Below are 23,911 nucleotides of genomic sequence, written 5' to 3'. Positions count from 1 at the left end.
ATAAATCAGAATGAATTGTTATATTCATACATGTACATAAAAAACTTTGTTCAATTTTATTCTTATGTTGAGTTATGTTCCCTCTATATCTTATTTGTGATTATTTTCATCAGTAAGGTGTGTGTAGTTTTATCAAATGCCTATTCTGTATATATTTAGATGACCATATGCTCACCTTGTTGATGTGTTGTATGATGTTTATTGATTTGTATATATTGAATCATCCTTGCTTCCCTGGGATCAAGCCTGCTTGATGATGGTGAATAATCTCTTAAATGTACTGTTGAATTTGGCTTCCTGTTATTTTATTGAGGATGTTTGCATCTATGTTCATCAAGGGTATTGGCCTATAGTTTTCTTTTTTGGTGTGTTTGTGTGTGTTTTCCTGGTTTTGATATCAGGGTAATTCTGCCCTCATAGAATGTTTTTGGAAGAATCCCTTACTCTCCATTTTTGTGGAATAAGTTAAGAAGTATTGGTATCAATTCTTTATTAAATGCTTGGTAGGACTCAGTAGTGAACCCATGTGTGGTCCTGGGCTTTTCTTTGACAAGAAACTTTTTATTACTGAGTCCATCTGGTTACTTATTATTGGTTTGTTCACGTTTCCTATTTCCTCATGATTCAATTTTGGTAGCAGGATGTGTACTGAAATTTGACCATTTCTTCTGTGTTATCAAATTTGTTGGCATATAGTTGTTCATAATAATCTCCAATTATCCTTCTTATTTGTGTGGTATTGTTATAATATCTTCTTTTTGATCTCTGATTTTGAATCTTTCTCTTTTGCTCTTGGTGGTCTAGCTAAGGGCTTATCTTTTCAATGAACCAGTTCTGTGCTTTGTTGATTTTTGGGTCTCTATTTTATTTATTTCTACTCTAATCTTTAATATTTCTTTCCTTCTACTAATTTGGGGCTGGGTTTGTTCTTATTTTTTCCAATTCCATGAAATACAGTGATAGATTGTCTTAAAATAGAGGTCTTTGCAATGAGGTTTTTTTGTTGTTGTTGTTTTATTTTTGTTTTTCTTTAAATGTTAGACTAGTCCTGTTGGATAGTTCAGTAATTCTAAATGGAAACTGTGTAAAAGTAGGTCTAACAGTAACCAGATGTCCTGGAATTTAGAATGGCATGCTAAAACTAGCAACCTATATAAAGATTTTGAAAACGCATATTGCTTGTCATTTATTATAAACAGCACAGAATTAATAAAATAAACACCAAGTATCCATTATACATGATTTTAAAATGTTAGCATTTGACATATTTAGTTGAGATTTTTTTACACAAATTAATCATTGCAGAAATTGTTGAAGTCACCTCCTGTTTACAATTTCATCATTTTTTCCTAGAGGTAATCACTTTCTTGAGGTTAATATGTATACTTGCAGTCCATATTTTGTTATATTTTCATTTAATTTCATTTCATGCATGTGTACACATGCAGGCACACACATAAACATTTAGTGCACTTTTGTATGCTTACAAATACACATAAATCATGTCTCATCATAATTCCATGGTTTCTAATTTGTATCCCAATGAGTGCCACAGCTGTGTCACAAGATATTTAAAAATTTCAAGTGGAACATAGCAATATTCAACATTTGTCAGAAACATTAATTTGAAGTAGTTCACAATTTCAAAATTTGATTTCAATATATTTCTCTTAATGGTACCTGCATTTGCTAAGCTGAGTTTAGTGGTTGCTGTCATAAAAAGCATGTACTCTATGGAAAACAATATAGAACAGGATAAGAGTGGCAGTGTCCTCCAGGCACCACATCCAAATAAAAAGGCTAAACAAACAAAATGAAAACAATGTTTTTGTATTAATTCATGTTTATTATTTTTATATGGCTATATTGCTGGACTAAAATACTTACTGAGTTGTTTGGAACTACCTACTTAATAAACGATCTGTTAAGCCAAATTTGTGTTGAAAACAGTTACTAAGATGCTTATTGAGGGCTGGGGTTGTGGCTTTGTGGTAGAGCACTTTCCTAGCACATGTGTGGCACTGGGTTCAATCCTCAGCACCACATAAAAATAAATAAGTAAAATGACGTGTGTGTGTGTGTGTGTGTGTGTGTATAAAATGCTGAGGGCTCTGAGAACTGAGAAATTTAGGGTCATTCTGCAACACATTTTGATTTCCACTTGACATTACATTCATTCAAAGTTTTTATGTTAGTATATATAGATCCAGGCACTTTATTTTAGCTGAAACATATACTGCTCTATGCTTTTCCATTATGGGATTGAACCACAGTTCATCCACTTCCTAATATTGAGCATTTGAATGTTTCTTTCCTTCCCTCTCCTTCCTTTGCTCTTTTCTTTATCTTACCCCCTTTCTTTCTCTTTCTTTCCCTTTCTCTCCATCTTATTTTTTCTCTCCTCCTATCCTCTTTCTTACTTTCTTTCAAAATTTCATATTACAGTCAATATTATAGTAAACACCTTTATAAATGTGGGAGAGCTTCAGTATTTGAATTATGTGATTTAGGGAATGTACTTTTTAACTTTACAATATAACAAAAGAGCTTTCCAAATGTATCTGAGTTTCCCATTCTCCATATTCTCTCCAGCTTTATATATTGAGAGAATTATATGTTTTTTTTTATAAAAAGAATGGACTAAAAGTGTATCTAGATAGTGTTTTAATGTTAATTATTCATGTGTTTTCAGGAAGGGTGAACATTTCTTCATAGTCTTGTTGGCAAATGAAATTTAATTTTCTTTATTTTTTTTGTTCTCACAGCAGTTTTTAAAATAATATTACTTGTCTTTTTATTTTGACTCATTTTGTTATGTACTCTGAATATAAATACTTCACAGGTTACCTATTTTGTAAATATCTTCTCTTAGTCTATTGCATGGTTTTTATCTACATTTATATTGTTGGGTTTTTTTCCTGCTATTGAGAGAATTGATTTTTTTAAAAAAATTATCTCTAAATATTATTATATCACTTGACGTATTTTCTGATGCTGAATAATTATTACCTTTCTGGGATAAATTGTATACTTATATGTTTACATTTATATATATACACACATGCTTTTCCTTTTTTAGATTTTCTCTAATTTTATTTAGAATCTTTAAATTTATATTCTTAAGTGAGATTTTCATATGATTTCCTTTCTCATGATCTCTAGATTTTAGTATCAAGATTTTATTTGTTTCAAGAAATTAGTTTGGGATATTTATTTTTCTTTTTGGAATAGTTCATATAAGGTTGGAATTTTTCATTCCTTAAATAGGCGTGAAAGGATTTACCTTTTAAACCATATGAGATATAATTCTTTTGTAGGTAAATTGTTTTCACAATCAATATTAATAATTTTTTTCAGATTTTTCTCTTTTAGTATTATTTCAGCTTTGCTATGATACACTTTTCCAGGAAATTTCCCACTTCATTGGTGTTTGTAAATGGATTACCATTTAGTTGTTTAGTATATTTTCTTGTATCTTTAGAGATACATTCTCTTTATTCCTAAAGTTTTAAAATAATGTCTCATTTTCCTTGCCAAATTTTTTAATGATTAATTTTTGATCAGCATAAATTTTACTATTAGGTTGAATCCTGGCACTTTCATGTATCTAATGTTACTCATCTTCTTAACAAATTTTTATTTTGTTGATCATATCTATGGTATATTCGTTTCATGTCATTAATTTTTGTTCTAATCAGTATGTGTTTCCTTTTTTTTGTTTTACTTTACTCCAATTATATTTTAACTTGCTGATTTAGATCCTTAACCAATTAACTTTACACATTTTACAAATCTAATATATGTATTGAATGTCATACAGTTTTCCCCAAGTACCACTTGAGCTATAGCCTACAGGTTTTTAATATATATTGCTGTTGCTGTTCAGTTTTAATATTTAATATTTCCATTATGATTTCTTTATTGACTCATAGGTTATTTATGAATGTATTTTTAGTTTACAAATATATAGGAATTTTTTCATCTTTTTGTCTTAATTTCTGATTTTATTGCATTATTTTCAAATACCTTGTTTTTATAATACCAATTCTTTGGTTAATATTGAGATTTCCTTTTTAGATCAATAATTATTGTATTATATAAATATAATAAGTTCGTTTCCAAAAATTTGTATTTGTTCTTTTTAGATATACATTACATTAGTTTTGAGTTGAAAAATTTCTACTGATTAGTTTAAAATTATTAATTATATGGTTTAAAACTTTTGTGTCTTTAGCATTTTTTTCTTTACTATTATATCTCTGCCTTCTGACTCCTTTACTTTGTTCATGGTTCTGCTCAAGTCTTATCTTCTTCAAAAATATTTCTCTAAATATCACTTCTCTGTTTACTCTATATTCCTGTATCTTGCACTTTCCTTATGGCATTTATACATTATGTTTTATATTTGTGTCCATTGTTTTCTTTACTGGAATATAAACTTCTGAGTACAGAGATATGTTTTATTGACTACTATATCTTTAAGGTCCAATATAGTACCTACCTAAAACATGCATTTTATGGATATTAAGTTTATGAACAAAACAATAGCAGGTTTTGATACTATGTTGGGTTTATTTTCAATTGAAGGAGGTTGTTTTCTGTGTGAGTTCTGTGTGTTCTTCCAGAGTGATGTAGCACTTCCTTCTATCCTGTGATCCAAGATCTGAATTTGTTCTAGTCTACAGAAAACCTTACTATTTTGATATTAATTTTATCCTTGGGTTTTCTGACCCAACTAGATAGTTTAAATGCTGATTCCTCAGGTGCATATGATATATTACTGGGTTTGACTATTTTCCACCAGAGAGTCCTAAGTAGACATCAGCTTTCTTACTGTATTTCTAAGCTAGTCTGTCGACTCCTAATTCAAATTTTATGGGCGAGGTGTCTATTAAAACATATTTCTTAGGTACTTTCATCCATTTCAATGGCTTCAGGTCTTGTCTCTTGTCCAATTAGTGTTAATGCTCTATATATCAATCCAAATATATCTCAGTATATGTGTGTGTGATGCCCTTTGGGGCCATGAGTCACCAGTGCACCATGGGCTATACCTCTGAGCTCTGTTTTCTGACACTCAGAGATTATCCTTTCTATCTTTTCTAACTTCGTTCACTTGTTAATTAGCAAAATTATCCTGAATATCTGTGTATTTGAAAAGAAAGGGAGATACAACCACATCCAATGAATCAGCCTGTTCTCACTTTACAAGGGAGAAGTTGAGAGACAGAGAGAGAGAGAGAGAGAGAGAGAGAGAGAGAGAGAGAGAGAGAGAGAGAGAGAGACTATTACAAAGAAAAAGTAGTTTAGGAAATGAGAAATAGGAAGAAGATGGGAAGTAGTGAAATTGCATCAATAATATAGCTTGCATCTAGAAAAGATAAATCTTTGGGAAGTTTGGTTTCATTGAGGCAGTTGAACTGTAGCAGAGGTAGATGCATTATTCCAATTTCAATCTGCTCTCCCCTTCAACCTTTTTTTTTTTTTTTTTTACATGTGGCTTAACTAGTACGGTTTGCTGAAATATAAGTGAATTTGAGAGGTTTAAACTTGCACTTAATTTTTGGCACTTTGTTTTGTGCTGTTGTTTGGTTCTTCTGAGTACAGAGTAAGTTATTGTCAGTTTGATTGTGTGTGAACGCCTTTGCTCTATCATGTGATATTTTCAGGAACCCAGGATCAGCAAAGCTGTGTTCTTTTGGAAATACTTTTCTTTGGCATGCTGAATACATAGCAAGAGCCTAGGTAATAAAACTATTCAAGCTTCACAAGTGAGATGTGAACACTTCATCCTCTTTTGCAAATGTTGCAACATATTTTTTTATTTTCCTTCATATCAGGATAAAGAAAGAATCTTTCTAATTATTTCTTTAATGAATCAGTTACTTTATGGAGCTTCTGAAAAATGTTATTTTTCAGATAGATTCAACAATGTTATCCCTATTGTGTGGTGTAGTGGTAAGCTTTTTGCATTCATCATACCTGGGAAGGTCAAGCATTTTATGACCTCAAAAAGCCTGATCCTTGTTTTGTGCAGACAATTACCTAAATGTTCCCATTATTTAGAATGGATATTTCAGCCATCTCAAGGTTTACTTTTACTAGGATTCTCAAGTGTTTTCATTTGTTGAACACCGAATACAACTGACGCAGACATTATAATATTATCAAAAACTTACTCTATCCTTATTTTATTTTAAAAATCTTGTTTGTATGATATGCTGATGTAACTTAATAGTAAACTTAGATGTTATAGTTTTAGCATTTTTGCAAGACACTAATTGAAGCAAAAAACATGTTTTGACACTATATATTTTAGAGATTTATGTTATGAGAGCAAATAAAGCAGAATTGAATGTCAGAAACATAGAGTACAATTTATTGGGTATCATGAATAGATAGGCTGATTTGTTAATGAAAGCTGATTGGCAGTAGAATTTATTATAGCAACTGTAAGATGGAGAATATAAAATGATTGTGTTACTAATTAATAGATAATGTATCTCAGGACAATGTGGATCAATGCACTATCATTTAGAATCTTTACAAAATTTTAGTTTAATTGTGTAGCTGTTTTGGTTTTGGAATGCAATTTTGAAAAGCATGTAATGAGTTTAAAATACCTTTGAAAATAGCCATCAAAGAGAAACAGGAAAGAGATATTTAGTCTATTTTTGTATATATAAAGGTATATTCTAACTGGGAAATTTAGAAGACCTGAAAGATTTTGAAGGAAAACAATTCTTATAATAGATATAATGCAAATGTAATTTGAAATGGACTTACAGGATATCTGACAACATTCTCAGAAAAACACTGGAAGAGAAGTCAGTAAACATCTTAAAGACAAAGAAATCATGAGCAGTGAACAAGATGAGTTCATTACAAACAAATCATGTCTGACAAAATTAATAGTTGTTTAAAATAGAACTGCAGAATTAACATGGATAAAGGGAATGTGTTTTTTGAACTTCAACCAAATGTTTGTTGTAGCTTTTCAAAAATAATTTTAAAATTATGATATAAATAATGTGATGGATGGAATATTTATGGAAAGATAATGAATCTATGTAAGGCCAAAATATAATACTCAGTAGAGTCTCAACTTCATTGTGGGATTAAGCAGTGAAAAGGGCAACCAGAGGAGTTCAAGTTCCCCATAATCTCATCCAACCCCCACATACTCATTGTGGTAGTCAGCTTGCTGTGACCGAAGCACCTGACAGAAACAACCTAGGGGAGAAAAGATTTGTTTTGGCTCCTGGTTTTGAAAGTTTCAGTGCATCGTTAACTGGCTCCATTGCTTGGGGCCTGAAGTGACTCTCCTAATACTCCCACTTAGTTAAATTTTATCATTAAATCCCAATAGAAAAATTCTGTAGTCTTCACTGATAAGATAAAAAGTTCCACAGGTCTGTCCCATCTTATGTTTGTCTAAACGAAATTTTAATTTAAACCATGCTCATTTGTTTATGTATTTATTACCTATGGTTACTTTCACACTATTTAGGCACAGTTGAGTAGTTGAGACAGATACTATAGAACTTGCAAAGCCTGAAATATTTATTATTTGGCCTTTTACAGATAAAATTTACTGAACCATGGTTTAAAAGAATGATTCTTTTTGTTTTAAACCTATAGAAGCATTTGAAATGTTAAGTCTAGGTAAGCAGAATATTTTTATATGGCATGAAGGAAGGATTGGATTTATACATGTAACTACATTGATGGAATCATATCCCCTGTAATATTACATCGCTCATGGGGATTAACCCATCCATTTGATAGTAAAGTTTCTAAATGAGATGTGTCAACATCACTGCTTTCATTCAGTTGTTTTTGTTATCATAAAAGGAGATGATGACACATCAAGGGCTTAGTGGGGGCACATGAAGGAAACAATGGCTGAGAAAACCATGTTTTACTCTAATGCATCAAAACACTTTAGGTGTAATTCTGCAGCAATCTATGTTTTTAGAACTCTTTCAAAATAAATGTCATCAGAAAAATCTTGGATTTTCTCTCATATATACTTATGTTAGGGATAGGAGATTTGTCAGCCTAATTAAGTAAAAAAAAACCCTACTGCATTGTAGGTGCTTGATAAATATTTATGGCTTGAATATTAACTTCCTAATAATTTCTATGTATTCATTTATTCATTACTCAGAAATTTGAGTGCTTACTGTGTGTCAGGCATAACACCTAAGTGATTTGGCAGTAAACAAGAGAGACAGTGTATCTAATGTAGGAGATAGATAGTGAATAGTTTATATAGGAATAAAATAATTTCAGATAGTGATAACCTGTGAAGAAAAAAAATCTGGAGAGTGGACTGATGAGTGACTTGGTTCAAAGAGACTGGGTAGTGGGATAAAGAGTAATGAGGTGCCATTTAAGTTGAGAACTGAATGATGAGAAGGGAAACTCATTATAAAGTGGTCTAGGGGAAGAGACTGCTAGAAGAGCAATTCCAGAAGCCTCAAACAAGTGTAGTCTGATAAATAAAAGAAAAGAAGATCAGTGTTGCTGAGTTTTAGTAAAATAGTGTGTGTGTGTGTGTGTGTGTGTGTGTGTGTGTGTGTGTATGGGGTAGGGGTGCTGGTTAATTTAGGATCTTCATATTTTGTGTCTATGTGATAGTGTTAGTGTGAACAGAGCACAAGATTACTTCCCTATACATTTTTCTAATTACTAAATTTGTCAATATATTTCTAAACAGAAATGTAGGTATCTGAGTGATTGAACTTATTATATCTAAGTCAATTGCTGTGAATGAAAGAGAAGCCACTGCACAGGTGTCTGGATAAGAGTTAAGAGAAGAGTGAGTAGGGAGATGGCATTGAGATTGTGAGATTTTGGGAGATATTGAGGATTTGTAGTTGGTTCTTTGGCGTCAAGACCAAGAGGAAGCTACTTGCAATGTCACTATCTGGGGCTAGGTCTGTCATACATCCTGATGGAACAGAAGCTTCCACCCAGAAAGCAGTGAATGAACAGGAACATTTAAAGAAAACATATAAATCTATATTCTATTTATATCATATAAATCTATATTATATTCTGGCATGATTTGAGAATAGAATATAGATTTAAAAAATAATGATATTTAACAAGAAGATTAGGACTGGGGATGTCCAGATTCAAGTGATAAGTGACATCCCAAACTCCACAGTCTCCATCAGTGCCAGCCTCACAGAGGGAAAAATGCATTGTAGGGAGATATGCTGGATAATGTGTGGAAGGATGATATGTTGAAATTAGAATATCAAGAAATGAAAGGAGTATGTTCCACATCAATACACCTTTTGGAAGAAGAAAAAAAAAGGCAAATTCAGAGAGCAAAACTGGTTCTGGAAAAGAGTCAACAGGGCAATAAAATAGCAAAGGAAATAATCACCCTAGAAAATGAATTATTAAATGGAAATTGAAGCAAAAGTAAAAAAAAACATGAAAGTTATGAGTTTATGCAGAGAGAAATATATTTTTGAAACTAGAGACTAATGGGAGATCTATAACATAAGAAATTACTAAGCATTTAAAACATGTAATTGAAAACTTGATTAACTTAATTCAACAAATTACTTAAAGTTTAAACTCTGTTAGCCATATTTTGGTTAGAAAATAAAAAATCCTAGTCTATCACTTAACTGCTAAAATGTTTTATATAGCAGATAGGCAAGTCTTGGCTTTTAATTGAGAGAGCCTTTGATAATAATCTGAACCTCAAAATTAAGCTGATACAAACTACTTCTTTTTTTCAATTTGCTTGGATCAAGTACTAATCAGGTGCTTTGGTCACATACAGACTTATGGTTTTACTATTAACTTTTATCAGCATTTTCAACCCTGACCACATCCCTGAAATATAGTGACCAGAACAACTTGAGTAGCAATGCTGTCCCGTTCCTACATTACATCAGAATTTAATTTCTCTATCTGGAATTTCTCAAGTTAAAATTAGTTTTTATTCACTATAAACTTAATAGAAAATGACAGAGTAGACAAAAGTACCTCATGTTATACTATATAGAAGAGACATAATTAAGGACATGTTGTGGACTTAGGAAAAGCTTGAGACGTGAAAATATTTTGGCTACATGAACATTGCAGGACTTGTTATAGACACAATAGTTCACTGAATCAATGTACACTCTGTTTAAAATTTTATCGCATTGGACTGGAATATAACTTGTGCATTATATGCAAGTGGCAATACATAATGGAACCAGATTGTGGAGGACTTTGAAAAGTAAGTATTTAAGACTTAATGCTATAAGTGATTGAGAATTATTATAGGGAATCAGCTAATAACTAGTTTCAAAACATTTGTTTTATTATAGTGTATAGGATGATTTAGAGTCAGATTTAAAGGTTAACGTTGAATACCCAATGAATCTGCTATTATAAGCAGGTTCTCATTCTCAGCCCAGATTGGCTGCATTATAATCAATTACTCCATAAAAATCCCCAGGTGTTATTGTAGAAGAGCTGCCTCAGTTATCAAGTTTGTTTCTTTTATTATTTTGCATCTGTCTATTTGGCTTGAGCCCTCGTTAATGTTTTTCATTACTTTGAATATTCAGCTTTCTTTTGGCCTTTATTTTTGTATCTCACTAGTACCTGCTTATTTGCATTTACATATAGGGAGTAATTCAATAAAAATTAAATGGGATGAATTCATAACTAAAACCTCTTCTATACAAAATGTAAGGATGGGATTTATTTATTTTATTTTATGTATTTATTTATTTATTTATTTATTTTTGGTGTCAGCCTTTGCTTTCTTTGGAACTGCTCAACATATAAAGGTTGGTACACTAAAAGCAAATCTTGTACTACAAATTGGTTGCTATCTCTGGAAACATTCAATCTGTCAGAGAGATGGACATGCCAAGAAAATGTTCATATTGCTCCAGCTTTGACCACTGAAGCAACTTGCCTGCCCTCAGTAAATATGAATTTTTACTTTAATATTTTACTTCATGGAAATGATTTAAGTCTAGAAAGTAAAAATTATATAGTGTGGTTTTTACCTCTCTTCAGACGAATCAGAAATAGCAGACATTCCCACCTTTGGGAACTGTTATTATGATAATATTGCCCATTTGCATTGTTGTGTTAGTTGGCCCTTCTAATGTATAATCATTCAATTTTCAATCCCATCAGAACTATTTCCAAAAAGGAAATGAGGGGTCAGCTTCTATTGTATGGTTCCACATTTACTGAGCTAGTGGTGTCTTATTTTTCCATCTGGGGCATTGGCTCTGGGAAATTTACAATGGTATATAGCTGCCAGCTACCCAATGGTGATGCCAGTTTTGTCAGCAACTTACAAATAATTCCCCACATACATTTGTCTGGGCAAAATGATATGAATGTTTCTTGCATGGTTGTGAAGAAGTGAACTTGTGCTCAATACCAAATCACAAATGAAATCCTATCGGTTCACGAAAGAATGAAACTGGAAATGTGTGGCTTATGAAAAGTATAGACTCTGCAGCCAGATTGACTGAGTGTGAGTCCTGGCTTTGCCACTCAGTAGAGGAGTGTCCATTGGCAAATTGCCTAGTTTCTCTGTGTCTTGTTTTACACATCAATACAATGGGTATTATGATATTATCCACCTCCCAGAGTTTGAGGTTTAAATAAATAAAAAATATTTAAAAAGCCCTTAGAACAGATTCTGATTATAGCAAATACTTTTGTGTTTTCTTGATCTTTAATTTTTATTTTTTTTTTTTAGTTGTCAATCGACGTTCATTTAGTTTATTTATATGCAATGCTAAGAATCAAACCCAGTGCCTCAAACATGCTGGGCAAGCACTCTGTTACTGAGCCACAACCCCAGCGCCTCCATAATCTTTAAAACTTTTAGAATTACGGATAAAAATTAAGTAACTTTCTCTCTGACTCTGTCTCCTCTGAGAATTATGAACATTTAAGAAAATATTATTTCCTCTTCTAAAATATGCAATGATGTGAAAGCAGCACTATTTTATGTTAAAGCTGAAAGAAATGGTAGTACATACAGTTGTCCAAAAGTAGATATTTAACTTTTAACAAAGACTAAATTAACCAGAATTGTTTTATACTCCCCTTTTAGAAGAAAAGAGACAAATCTACAAAAAAAAACCTCATATTAAAAATGTCTTCAAAAAGAAAATTCAAATCCTTTTTATGTCCTCAGAGCACTGTATAGTCAGTACAATCTCTGGGTCTAAGAATTTAGAATTATGCAAAACCAGAAGGCAAGGGGATTTTATGTGGGTCCCTATACTCTGGTGTTCTTGTGAGCATGTACACTTTTCTAGAGGAAAAGATTCTTGGTTTTTATGATCTTCCCAGAGAATCTTTTGAGCATTCACCCACAAAGATTAAGAATCTTCCTGAAGGCAATGTGAATTTTTTATCTTTAATGAAAGATAAAATTATAATACCTTATTTACCAAGGCAGAAAAATCTACTAGTTTGTCTTAGATTTTGAATAAAAAAGGATCAAAACAAAACCTTTTAACACCCTTTGCTAACTGGAAAATTAAATTGACCATCATTATAGGTAATTGATGTTTTCTTGTGTCAAGCAACAGTCATTCTTCAATACCAGTGAGCTAGTGCTTTATCCAGAGAAAATGGTGAATTTGTCTACTGTTCATTCGTTCCTTTATTTCTTCTAGTTTCAGGATTTTAATATTTTTCTATAGGTTCATAATTGTATATTTCTTATGGTCTGCTTAGGTATTCTATAAATGCTTGCTTAAAATCATTATTATATCAATTTAATTAATATAACTTGGTACTGAATATTTCCACTCTTTTTGCCCAAATATAGTATGAAATAAATTATTTGAAAGAGGACAGGGAAAATTGAAAGGAGAGGAATTTTACTGACCTCTGAAATCTTAAAAATGTGTTCTGTTTTTTATGTACTTTGGCAAATATTTACATTCACATTTATTTGGTGTTTTTAAATTGCTTTTATTAAAATGGCTTAATAGGATATTTTTAAATGGCTTAACAGAATATTTTTAAATAATATTTTTGGATCCTTAGAAAAGGTACACATTCCAAACTCAAAAACTTGAAATTTTTAGTTTAAGGAGATTAAGTAAATTACTCAGAAATGCATTCTGTTTACCTGTTAATAATTAATCAGGTTCGACTGTGTACTTTTTATAGTCATTGAGTTTTAATTTATTTATTTGTTGGTTTGTTGGTTTTAAGAATTTATTTAAGGCATTCTGCTATTGAGAAATAAAACCAGAGTGAAGCTGCATAATAAATGGAAGGGTTTAGGTTGCTCTAAAGGGACAAGTAAGAAAAAAAATAAATCAATTGGATTTTAGGGTTAAAAGTAGAATTAAGTACATAATCTTTCTGAACTTTTCCCCTCTATTTGGAAAGGAAACTGCAATAACTAACAAGTGTAATTGAGTTAAGTGAACCATCTTTTGTTGTTGCCCTGGAGCTCTGGCTCAATGGAATTTGAGTTGATTTTAGATGGCTTTAGTTATGGTTTAGCTAGGCCACTTTTATGAAGGATTATCTGAGAAGTCTACAACAGAACTTATCAGATTTCTCTGGAGTTTTAAAAACTCTAATAATGAATACCTGCACCAGAATGAATACCTGCAGTGTTGTGGTAAACTAGAACTAAGTTATTCTCTTTGAGACTTAAGAGGGAAAGCATCTTGTTATCTTCATGCAGATTCTTTTGGACATTCTTTGAGGATCATAAGCTGGTTCTCATTTATCCATTTTTAATAAGCTAAAACTAAACCTATTTAAATATTTATTTAATAAAGATGCTTTGTTTTCTATAAATGTTAGTTAAGAAAGGCCTTTAGCAGTTTTATTGACTTTGTCCTCAATTGGGAGGGCCCATATAAAATACTAATACTAGCTGATTGACTAACCGGAAAAGTCATGGTTCATTTGTTGTAGGTGACTTTTAAATGGCATGATAAATACTATGGATTGAGAAAACATTTCTTATGTGGTTACAGACAGCGTGAGTTGATAGTTAATCAAAATCTACTCATTGTTAACTTTTATTTATTTGAAATTCATACCAGTCCTACTTTAAAAACTTATTTGGAGCAGTGTCAGTTTTTTTCATGGGCATATTTTGTTTGTCTTTCCCTAGTGGCTCTATAATTAAAATTGGTTTATTTTGTCTGTTTTCTCTTTTTATGTTGTGCTTACTATATACGTGTGAAACATTCTACATACATGCTTCCTTTGGAAGTTTAAATAAAGGTGTTAAAATATGTTAAATTTTGTCTCTTTGGAACCTAATCGCTATCATTATAGGTAGATGCTGTTATATTGACAAGTTCTACTTTTCTTCCCATTTTCTTTCTTATTTATTCTCTTTCCTTCCTTCCTTACAACATCTGCTCTTTTTCTTTCCTTCCTCTTTTTTTTTCTTAAAAAAAAAATACTGTTGTTAATGGAGAAAGTAGTCACCAAAATTGGGGACATACAGACATTCTCAACTGACTTCTTTAACATTCAAGAAGACTAATAATATTACATCTAAATTTTGTCTTCAAAATGTACATTAGGTATTTTGTTTTAGTGTTTTCCTATGTTTATATATACAAATTCTTAAAAACTAGTTAAAATTTAAAATTATTATTGTCATTTTATTGCCTATTTTTAAGCTTAATGATTAATTATAAATTTTCACTTATGTTTAATTTAATATCACATATAATTTATTTAACCTGTTCATTATTATGGAATATCTATAGTTTTAATTTGCATTTCTTTTATCACTATTGCAGACTGATATGATTTCATGTATATTTTAGCTTATTATTTATCACTACATTATTAATCTTGTTATTTTATATATTTTTAAAAATATGTTATAAATAATAACATATTTTTTAATGTATGTTATATTTTACAATTCTATTGTGAATTGCCCATTCATATATTTAGCTTATTTTAAAAATAGAATGATTCATTTATTTACACATAAAGAATATTAATTATATGAACATCATACACACTAAAATATTTAACTTTATTTGTTGTTGGTCTCTTACATTTGTTAAAGACATTTTTAATTTGTGAAAATTTTTAATTTTAAATAGTAAAATTAAAAATCTTTATGTTATATGCCACTGTGTTTATGCCTTAAAAGTCTCTCATTGTAGAATTCAGAAAACCATATGCATATCTAGAGGTCTTTAAATACTTTATTTGTTATATTTAGAAATATTATCCTGAAAAGAGACAGGAAATGGAATTGAATTTTCCCCATATAATCAGTCAGTTATATCAACATGGTCCCTGGAAATGCTGCCTGTAGTATGTACTTTATAATGGAATTGTTTTGGTTTGTCCTACTTATTTGTCTCTTTCAGTGATAATATCATACTGTAATTTGTATTTCAATCATAGGTAAAAATCTGCCTTATTCTTTATCCTTTGCCAAAGGGCTGAGACCTAACACTTGATAATTTTACTTTTTAAATGTAGTTTTTAAGTTTGTCAATCTCCTGGCCTTTTGGTTTTGTTCTTTTGAGATAACTTTAAAAAATCAAGAATATTAAAGATAATTTTAGTTCAGTTCAATAGATGTTTTTAATATTTTAATATTAGTATTTTAATATTTAATAGATCAACCTCTGTGCTCTAGAAATATATTAGTCTGATAAAGGTGAACACAATATGTAAATCATTGAGGTAGTGGACTAATATCGATGACTTTCTTTTTTGATTCATTCTTTTTCTTTTATTATTCATGATTTGTTGGTCCTAATAATTTTATATATATTTTCCTTAATCTAGAAAAAATTGCTACATGATACAGACATTGAACAGAGATAGGTTGATTTTGGCATATGAAATATGGTGACATTTTTCTTGTTTATATAGTCTGTTTTTTCTAACTAATGAACTTATAATTATGTCTTCCTCTTTTCAGTTTTTTAAATGTTTATTGAGTTCATGCTAGGCACTATTTGAGAAGCCTTAGGGAAGATAAAAATGAATACATTCCACAAATTCATAATCTAATGGGGAAATCCTCAGTTTGTAAGAATAAGAACATTATAATAATAGTTGTTGTGTACATTGTAGCTTGATACTAGCCATTGTACTAGGCAAGGTAATATGTGTTATCTCATTTAATCCTACAACAGCTCAGATAGTTCCATTTTTTTTTTAACCTTTTCCTTTACTTCCTCCTGGTTTCTTCATATTGTCACCTCTTCTAAGAAACTTCCCTATGCAAGCCTATCTAAACTATCAGCCCACGTGTCTACCCATCTTGTTTTGTTTACCTTCCTTGTACTACTTACATGACATTATAATTCTAGTAATTTCCTTGTTTACTATTTGTTTCCCTTGCTGGAATGAATGTTAAATGGAAGAATTAATAATAAGTCATGAGAGATTGAAGTTGCAAAAGGGCAAACTCCATATATTAATATATAATGCATAATAGCTTAAAACTTAAATTTGTAATTCTTTACATAGATTTGACTAAGTTCTTGTTTTATAGTTTGGTTAGGTTGTTCATTGTTTTATTCAGTTAATACTCATTGATCTTTTAGTCTATGGAAGGCTATAGTCATAGAAATGCAGATACAGTAAAAAAAGAACAACTGCCTGCCCTGGTGGTACTCTCATTTTAATAAGTGGGACAGAAAATAATTTAATTAAATTATTTTAAAATATATGTTATAATGGCCAAATAAAATTTCTCAAAGGTATCATTCCTCACCTTATCTTTACAATCTGGACATGGTTTTCTTTCTTGTTCCTAATCACCCTCTGTTTATTCATCTGTATTGGTTCAGATTCTATGTCACCTGATTCTAATTTTCAGTTCCTCTCCTCAAGTTTACATTTGCAGAGTAAGTGTGATATTGCCAAAACCCTGAATAAAACAGCACATTCATTTTCCTTTTCTAGATCTCATTTGGTTATTGATACAGCTTAAAGTTAATTTTGTTTTGGTTTACTAGTGTGGTTTGATGTTTGTTGCTTTGTTTTCCCTTTGCAGAAACATTACATATGCACATTAAAAATCCAGTCAATCAAAATCTTCAGACTTAAAAAAAATATTTTAAGGGTGTCTCTCACTGTGAATGTACTGGCTTATAGGATTAGCTATGTTTATGTATTGTATTTCCGTTAGTAAAACTGCTATTGAGACTTGGGCCAAATCTCTGTGGAGACTATTAATAAATATGACATCAAGGTCATCATTTGGATTTCATAGCAAATTTAGAGAGATCACTTTCTAAGATCAAACAATATCAAACAATTATTTTTATTTTTATTTTTTCTTTTAGAGATATATTTTATTTTTAATTGTTATAGAATAACATAAACTTAACATCATAACTATTGTAAGAATACAACTCAGCAGTGTTAAGTATATTCACCTTGTTGAGCAACCAATAACCAGAAATTTTCATCTTACATAACTAAAATTTGTTCTTTGTCTATACCCAAAATGCTGGCAACCATACTCACTTTTCTATTTCTATGCATTTGACTCTTCTAGATGTCTCATATAAAATGAATCATACAATATTTTTCTTTCTTTCTTTCTTTTTTTTTTTTTTTTTGATACTGGGAATTGAATTTAGGAGTGCTTTACCACTGACCCGCATCCCTAGTTGTTTTTTTTTCCTTTCTCTTTTTATTGGTTCTTTTTAGTTATATTTGTCATCAGAATCCATTTTGATATAATTATACAAGCATGGAATATATCTTATTCTATTTAGATCCCCATTTTTACGTATGTACATGGTGGTGGGATTTACTGTGTTGTTTTCATATATGTACATGGGAAAACTATGTCAGATTCATTCCACTGTCTTTGATTATTCCCTCTCCCTTCTCTCATTCAACATTGTCTAATCTACTGGGGTTCTATTCTTTCCCTCATCCTTTACCTTTATTGTGAGTTGGTTTTTACCTATCAGAAAAAAAAAAAACATCAGACTTTTGGTTTTTTGGGACTGGCTACTTCACTTAGCATAATCATCTCCAGTTCCATCCACTTGCTGGCAAATATCATATAGTCATACTTCTTTATAGTTGAATAATACGCCATTGTGTATACATGGCACATTTTCTTTATTCATTACTTTTTTGAAGGGCATCAAGGTTGGTTTCATAGCTTAGCTCATGTAAATTGAGCTGCTATAAACATTGATGTGGTTGTGTCACTGTAGTATGCTGATTTTAATCCTTTTGGATGTATACTGAGGAGTGTGATATCTGGGTCAAATACGAATGGTCAACAAATACATGGAATAATGTTCAAGGTCTCTAGCAATTACAGAATGCAAATTAAAACTAAACTGAGATTATATCTCACTCCAGTAAAAATGACAATTTTCAAGAATTCAAGTAACAATAAATGTTGGCAAGGATGTGGGGGGAAGGTACTCTTATACATTGCTGGTGGGTCTGAAAATTGGTGCAACCACTTTGGAGAGCAGTATGGAGATTCCTCCAATAATTTTTAATGGGAAAGTTGTTTCTAGTTAAATCTTTTTATAGTCAAATACACCAGTTGTCTGCAAAGGCATCTCAGTCTCCTTCCTGCTCTACAACTGCCAGCCTTTATTGTGATTGTGTACTAACAAAGGCATTTGGATGCAAAGGAATTTGATAGTGACTAATCCATTTGTTTGTATCTGTGCCTCCAAATCTGTATAGTCTTGCTGTGAAGACAGAAAGTATAAAGCAATGTCCTAATGTCAATGCCTTAGCTGCCATAGACCAGTTTACCCTATGCTGGAAACATTGCCCTCTGCTCCCTTATTTTTCCCTACCCATTTTCTTTGGATTATCTGTGATTGTGCAGAATTTTCAATTTTACCTACTATTTTGAGGACAGGACTTTGGTCTTATTGTTTATATTTCCTAACTGAACATGCTTATCAATCCATTATATATTATAGATATTTGCAAGGTTGCTATTAAATAAGGATAAGCAAATTGATGGGTCAAAAGCTATTTGGGATTAACTTTTTAAAAATATGAAAATAACCCTGAGGCTCACCTTCCAATTCCGTGCAATTTCCCTTACCTCTCACTTTTCCTCCCGCCTATCATCCCTGTTTAATGTTAATCTTCTTCTCCAGCTCTTCGTCTCTACCCTGTCCTTGGTTACTCCCCTTATATCAAAGAAGACATTTGACATTTGTTTTTTAGGGATTGGCTAGCTTCACTTAGCATAATCTGCTCTAATGCCATCCATTTCCCTCCAAATTCTATGATTTTGTCATTTCTTATTGCAGAGTAATACTCCACAACTACATATAAGAGGAAAGGAGGAGTAGGAGAAAAATTATATAAGTGGAAGAAACGATTTATAGTAGAGGGGATGGAGAGAGAGAAGGGGAGGGAAGGGGAGGGGAGGGGAGGGGGGACAGTGGAGAATGGGATAGACAGCAGAATACATCAGTCACCAGAAAGGCAATTTGTAAATCAATGGTAATGTAACTGATGTGACACAGCAATCTGTATACGGGGTAAAAATGGGAGTTCATAACCCACTTGAATCAATCTGTGAAATATGGTATATTAAGAACTATGTAATGTTTTGAACAACCAACAATAAAATAATTAAAAAATATATGAAAATAAAAATATAAATACATTATTAGCATGGATTAAGAAAGTGTCTAATAATACCCTGCTATCTGACATACTTCTCAGAAATGTGCTTACAGTGGTTTAGATTGAATACTTCTGCTGCATATATGCATTTGAATGTGTTAGCTTTAATTTTTCTTTTAAAACTACAGACATCAGTTGGCATAAACAAACTCAGTTACCTACTTCTCACAGCTAATCATAAAGACATCAAAGAAATACAAATTGTTTCCTCAGCATATTTCTAATCTTAAGTATTTCTTTTTTAAAGGTATGCATAAAGAAGTGTTATGAATTGCCCTTTGAGACTCTGAAGGCCAAAGGTAATGTCCAGTGATATTTTCTTGAATGGGTTATCTTCTTGAAATATTTTATAATATTTAAGGCCTTGAATTTATTACATCATCTTTTCTTTATTGTTATTATTCCCTAGCACATTAAATAACTTTTTCTATGTCTATCTAAAAATAATCTGAAATGATAAATAAAAGGGAAGAAACCTTATGTCATCTCAAACTATTTCAGTCTAGTTGGATATTGTTTTTACCCCCTTCTTATTTCTATGTAGGAATGTATCATCCCTCCCCTGCCATTATTTGTTAGTTTAGAATTAGTTTAGAATTCTTTAAATTTAAAACCTTGTCCTTTCCTTAAGTAGACATATTGGCAAGAAGTCAGTACATATTACTCCTTGGGAATAGTTTAACACCTTACTATAAGAGATAAAAATACATTTGTTGTGGACAGTGAAACTATTCAGATGACATTTAATGGCTACTGATAGTCAAAAATCCAGATTTTTCAGGTAAGAGGTTTACAATAGATTTGTGTTGCTGCATTGTGTATAAAGAGCTCATAGGGCTTGAAGGAGGTTTCTTAGACAAGAGGGGGCTGTAATTACTTTGCTTCTTACATGCATGGTTAGATCTTCCAGCGAGAATAGCATGGTAGGGTAATTTATTATAGAAGAATAAATCACAGATTACATTGGAGGGGGATGGGGTGGTGCAATCCAACTATCAGTTTTGTGAATACATACATTTAAGCATGTGTGATAGCTTGTTTTTAATTTCTTTACACCAGTGCACACCTCAAACATTCCATTTAGCTGTGGGATATGCAAATTGTTCCAAATGCAGCAGCAGTACTTTCACCTGAATGTCAAAACTGTCAGAGAGCTTTAAATCAAATCTTTATAACATTTAAAAAAAAAAAAAAGCCAGCCAGCCCTAAGATGTAGGCACCAAACTCTGAAAAAACTTGATTCCCATACTTCCAAAAAGCTTCTGTATGTCAGCAGGGTAATGTCAAAGTTCTAATTCACCTGTTTTCTAATTTTAACCTTTTAAGGACTTTATTTTATTTGGTTTAATTATGATATTTTCTACAAATTAATGATAAATGGCTTGATTAATAAAACCAAATGTCAGAGAAAATGACAACTTGATGAAAAATTAATACTTGGCAATATTTTAAGGTACAGAAATAATAAAGAAGTAATTTTAAATTTTTTTATTTATATATGACAGTGGAATACATTACAATTCTTATGACGCCTATAGAGCACAATTTTTCATATCTCTGTTTGTATACAAAGTATATTCACACCAATTCGTGTCTTTATACATGTACTTTGAATAATAATGATCATCACATCCCACCATTTATAACCCCCATGCCCCCTCCCTTCCCCTCCAACCCCTCTGCACTTTCTAGAGCTCCTCTATTCCTCATTCCTCCCATGCTCTCCCTCCCTATCCCACTATGAATCAGCCTCCTTATATCAGAAAAAACATTCGGCATTTTTTTTTTTTTGGTATTGGCTACCTTTACTTAGCATTATCTTCTCTAACTCCATCCATTTACCTGGAATTGCCATGATTTTATTCGCTATTATTGCTGAGTAATATTCCATTATATATATATATATATATATATATATATATATATATATATATATATATATATGCCACATTTTAAAATCTATTCATCTATTGAAGGGCATCTAGGTTGGCTCCACAGTTTTGCTATTGTGAATTGTGCTGCTATAAACACTGATGTGGCTGTGTCTCTGTAGTATGCTGTTTTTAAGTCCTTTGAGTATAAACCGGGCAGAGGGATAGCTGGGTCAAATGGTGGTTCCGTTCCCTGTTTTCCAAGAAATCTCCATACTGCTATCCATATTGGCTGTACCCGTTTGCAGTCCCAACAGCAGAGTATGAGTGTACCTTTTTTCCCACATCCTCACCAACACTTATTGTTGTTTTTATGCATAAAAGCTGTCATTCTGACTGGAGTAAGATCCAATCTTAGAGTGGTTTTGATTTGCATTTCTCTAATTGCTACTGATGATGAACATTTTTCATATATTTGTTGATTGATTGTACATCATCTTCTGAGAAGTGTCTGTTCAGGTCTTTGGCCCATTTATTGATTGGGTTGTTTGTTTTTTTGGTGATTAGCTTTCTGAGTTCTTTATATACCCTAGAGATTAGTGCCCTCTCTGATGTGTGAGGGGTAAAGATTTGTTCCCCAAATGTAGGCTCTCTATTCACCTCACAGATTGTTTCTTTTGCTGTGAAGAAACTTTTTAGTTTGAGTCCATCCCATTTGTTGATTCTTGATTTTAATTCTTGCACCACAGGAGTCTTATTAAGGAAGTTGGGGCCTAATCCCACATGATGGAGATTAGGGCCTACTTTTTCTTCTGTTAGACACAGTGTCTCTGGTTTTATTCCTAACTCCTTGATCCATTTTGAGTTGAGTTTTGTGTAAATACGTATTTTTAAACCTCATATTTCATCAGTACTTTCTTGAAGATAGGTAACCACAATGCTCTCTGCACCTAATTTTTCACAGTCACATGTGTAAGTGATACAACTTTCAGCAATTTTCTGCTATTATTTTTACTACCAACTATTAGTTAGTAGTATATTAGAAATATATTTTAATATATTAGAAATATATTCATAATTTTAATCTCTTTTGCCCCATAAATCAAAGTAAACTATACTTTGGGATTATTGTAGAAATGAAGTTACCATACTAAGAATCCAGTTTGCAATGCGTGAGCATGTGCCAACACACCAATACTTATATGTGTTTCAAGAAGTATCATGGTGTAAAATTTAGTAATTGGTGACTTGATATCTGCTAGACTACTAATTCAGTTGGTTATGAGTATTTTGGCTTTTATTTAAAATTTTTCAGTATATTCAATTACATATATATTATTTTTACTGAATAATTTATATATATATGTCTTTTTATAACAGAGAGAGAAAGAAGGAGAGAGAGAAAGAGACAAGGAGAGCAAGAGCATAGCGTTTCAAAGAATGATTTTAATATAGGATTTTCTTAAAAAATTTATATTTTTTTCTGAGTTTTCATTAAAAGAACCAAGTACAAATGAAGGGCTATAACTTGCTTTTTGCTTTTAAACAATTTATCAGCTCAAAAAACTAAAGAATGACAAATATGACTATTTTATTTTACTCCTTTTACTAGAAGTTATGGGATTGAAATATAATAATATCCTGTGTAATTTTTTATCTTCACAAGTATCAGGATTTTTAACATGAATATCTAAATATTAACTTAAATGTTATATGGAAATGGTACCATGCATAATTATATCCGGTGTTAAATTTCTGTTTTCACATTTCACTTATAAAACTATCAACCTAATGAAGGAGGGCAAAGTGACCTCTTCTGTTGTGCTTTTGTTTTGCTTGATTGTCCAGGATAAAAAGACCCACATAATATAATGTCAGTGAAATGGACTCAATTTGACCATCTGTTCATGAAACCACATGATGTGCTGGTCATACCTACCAACAGAAATTTTGGCCAACTAATGTTAGAATCACTTCTTTTTATAATATATTTGGTATTTTTAGTTAGGTATTTCAAACATATTGCTCTACAAGTAAGATAAATAGAGGTAAGTATTCATCAACATTCTGTAAACACAATATATGCCAATCCCAAGGTGAAACATCATCAGTATAGATTTCCAGTGATATTTAAAATTGGAAATGGATTGTGTTGAATCTTCTCTTAGCTGGCTCTAGGTTTTATTGTTTTTGTGTCTTGCCTGCTTCCAAGCATCCAGTCTGTACTGGCAAAGCTGCTAGATGATAGAGACCACCAACATTGCTGCCCTGACTGCTTACAGTACCTGCCATGAATAATAGCTCTGTCAGCTAGTTAATCATTGCTTTGTAACTGTCTCTGTTCCATCTCAGCTGATCACTGCCCAGAGGAATTTAAG

The 23,911-nt window shown here is 31.5% G+C and overlaps 1 protein-coding gene across 3 annotated transcripts in view; it reads left to right on the top strand.

The window, feature by feature from the left end:
- ZBTB20 (zinc finger and BTB domain containing 20) overlaps nt 1-23,911 on the top strand; it is a gene marked incomplete at its 5' end in the record, with an annotated part of 843,452 nt that overhangs the window by 172,027 nt on the left and 647,514 nt on the right. For all 3 annotated transcript variants that reach the window (XM_081300928.1, XM_081300926.1, XM_081300925.1), the window contains one exon: nt 19,910-19,961. The remainder of the gene's footprint in view (nt 1-19,909; nt 19,962-23,911) is intronic.

The sequence above is a fragment of the Spermophilus citellus genome (assembly GCF_964194105.1).
Source record: "Spermophilus citellus genome assembly, chromosome: 7".
NCBI lineage: Eukaryota > Metazoa > Chordata > Mammalia > Rodentia > Sciuridae > Spermophilus > Spermophilus citellus.
The sequence above is the reverse complement of the archived record's forward strand: the minus strand, read 5'-3'. Positions and strand labels throughout refer to the sequence as shown.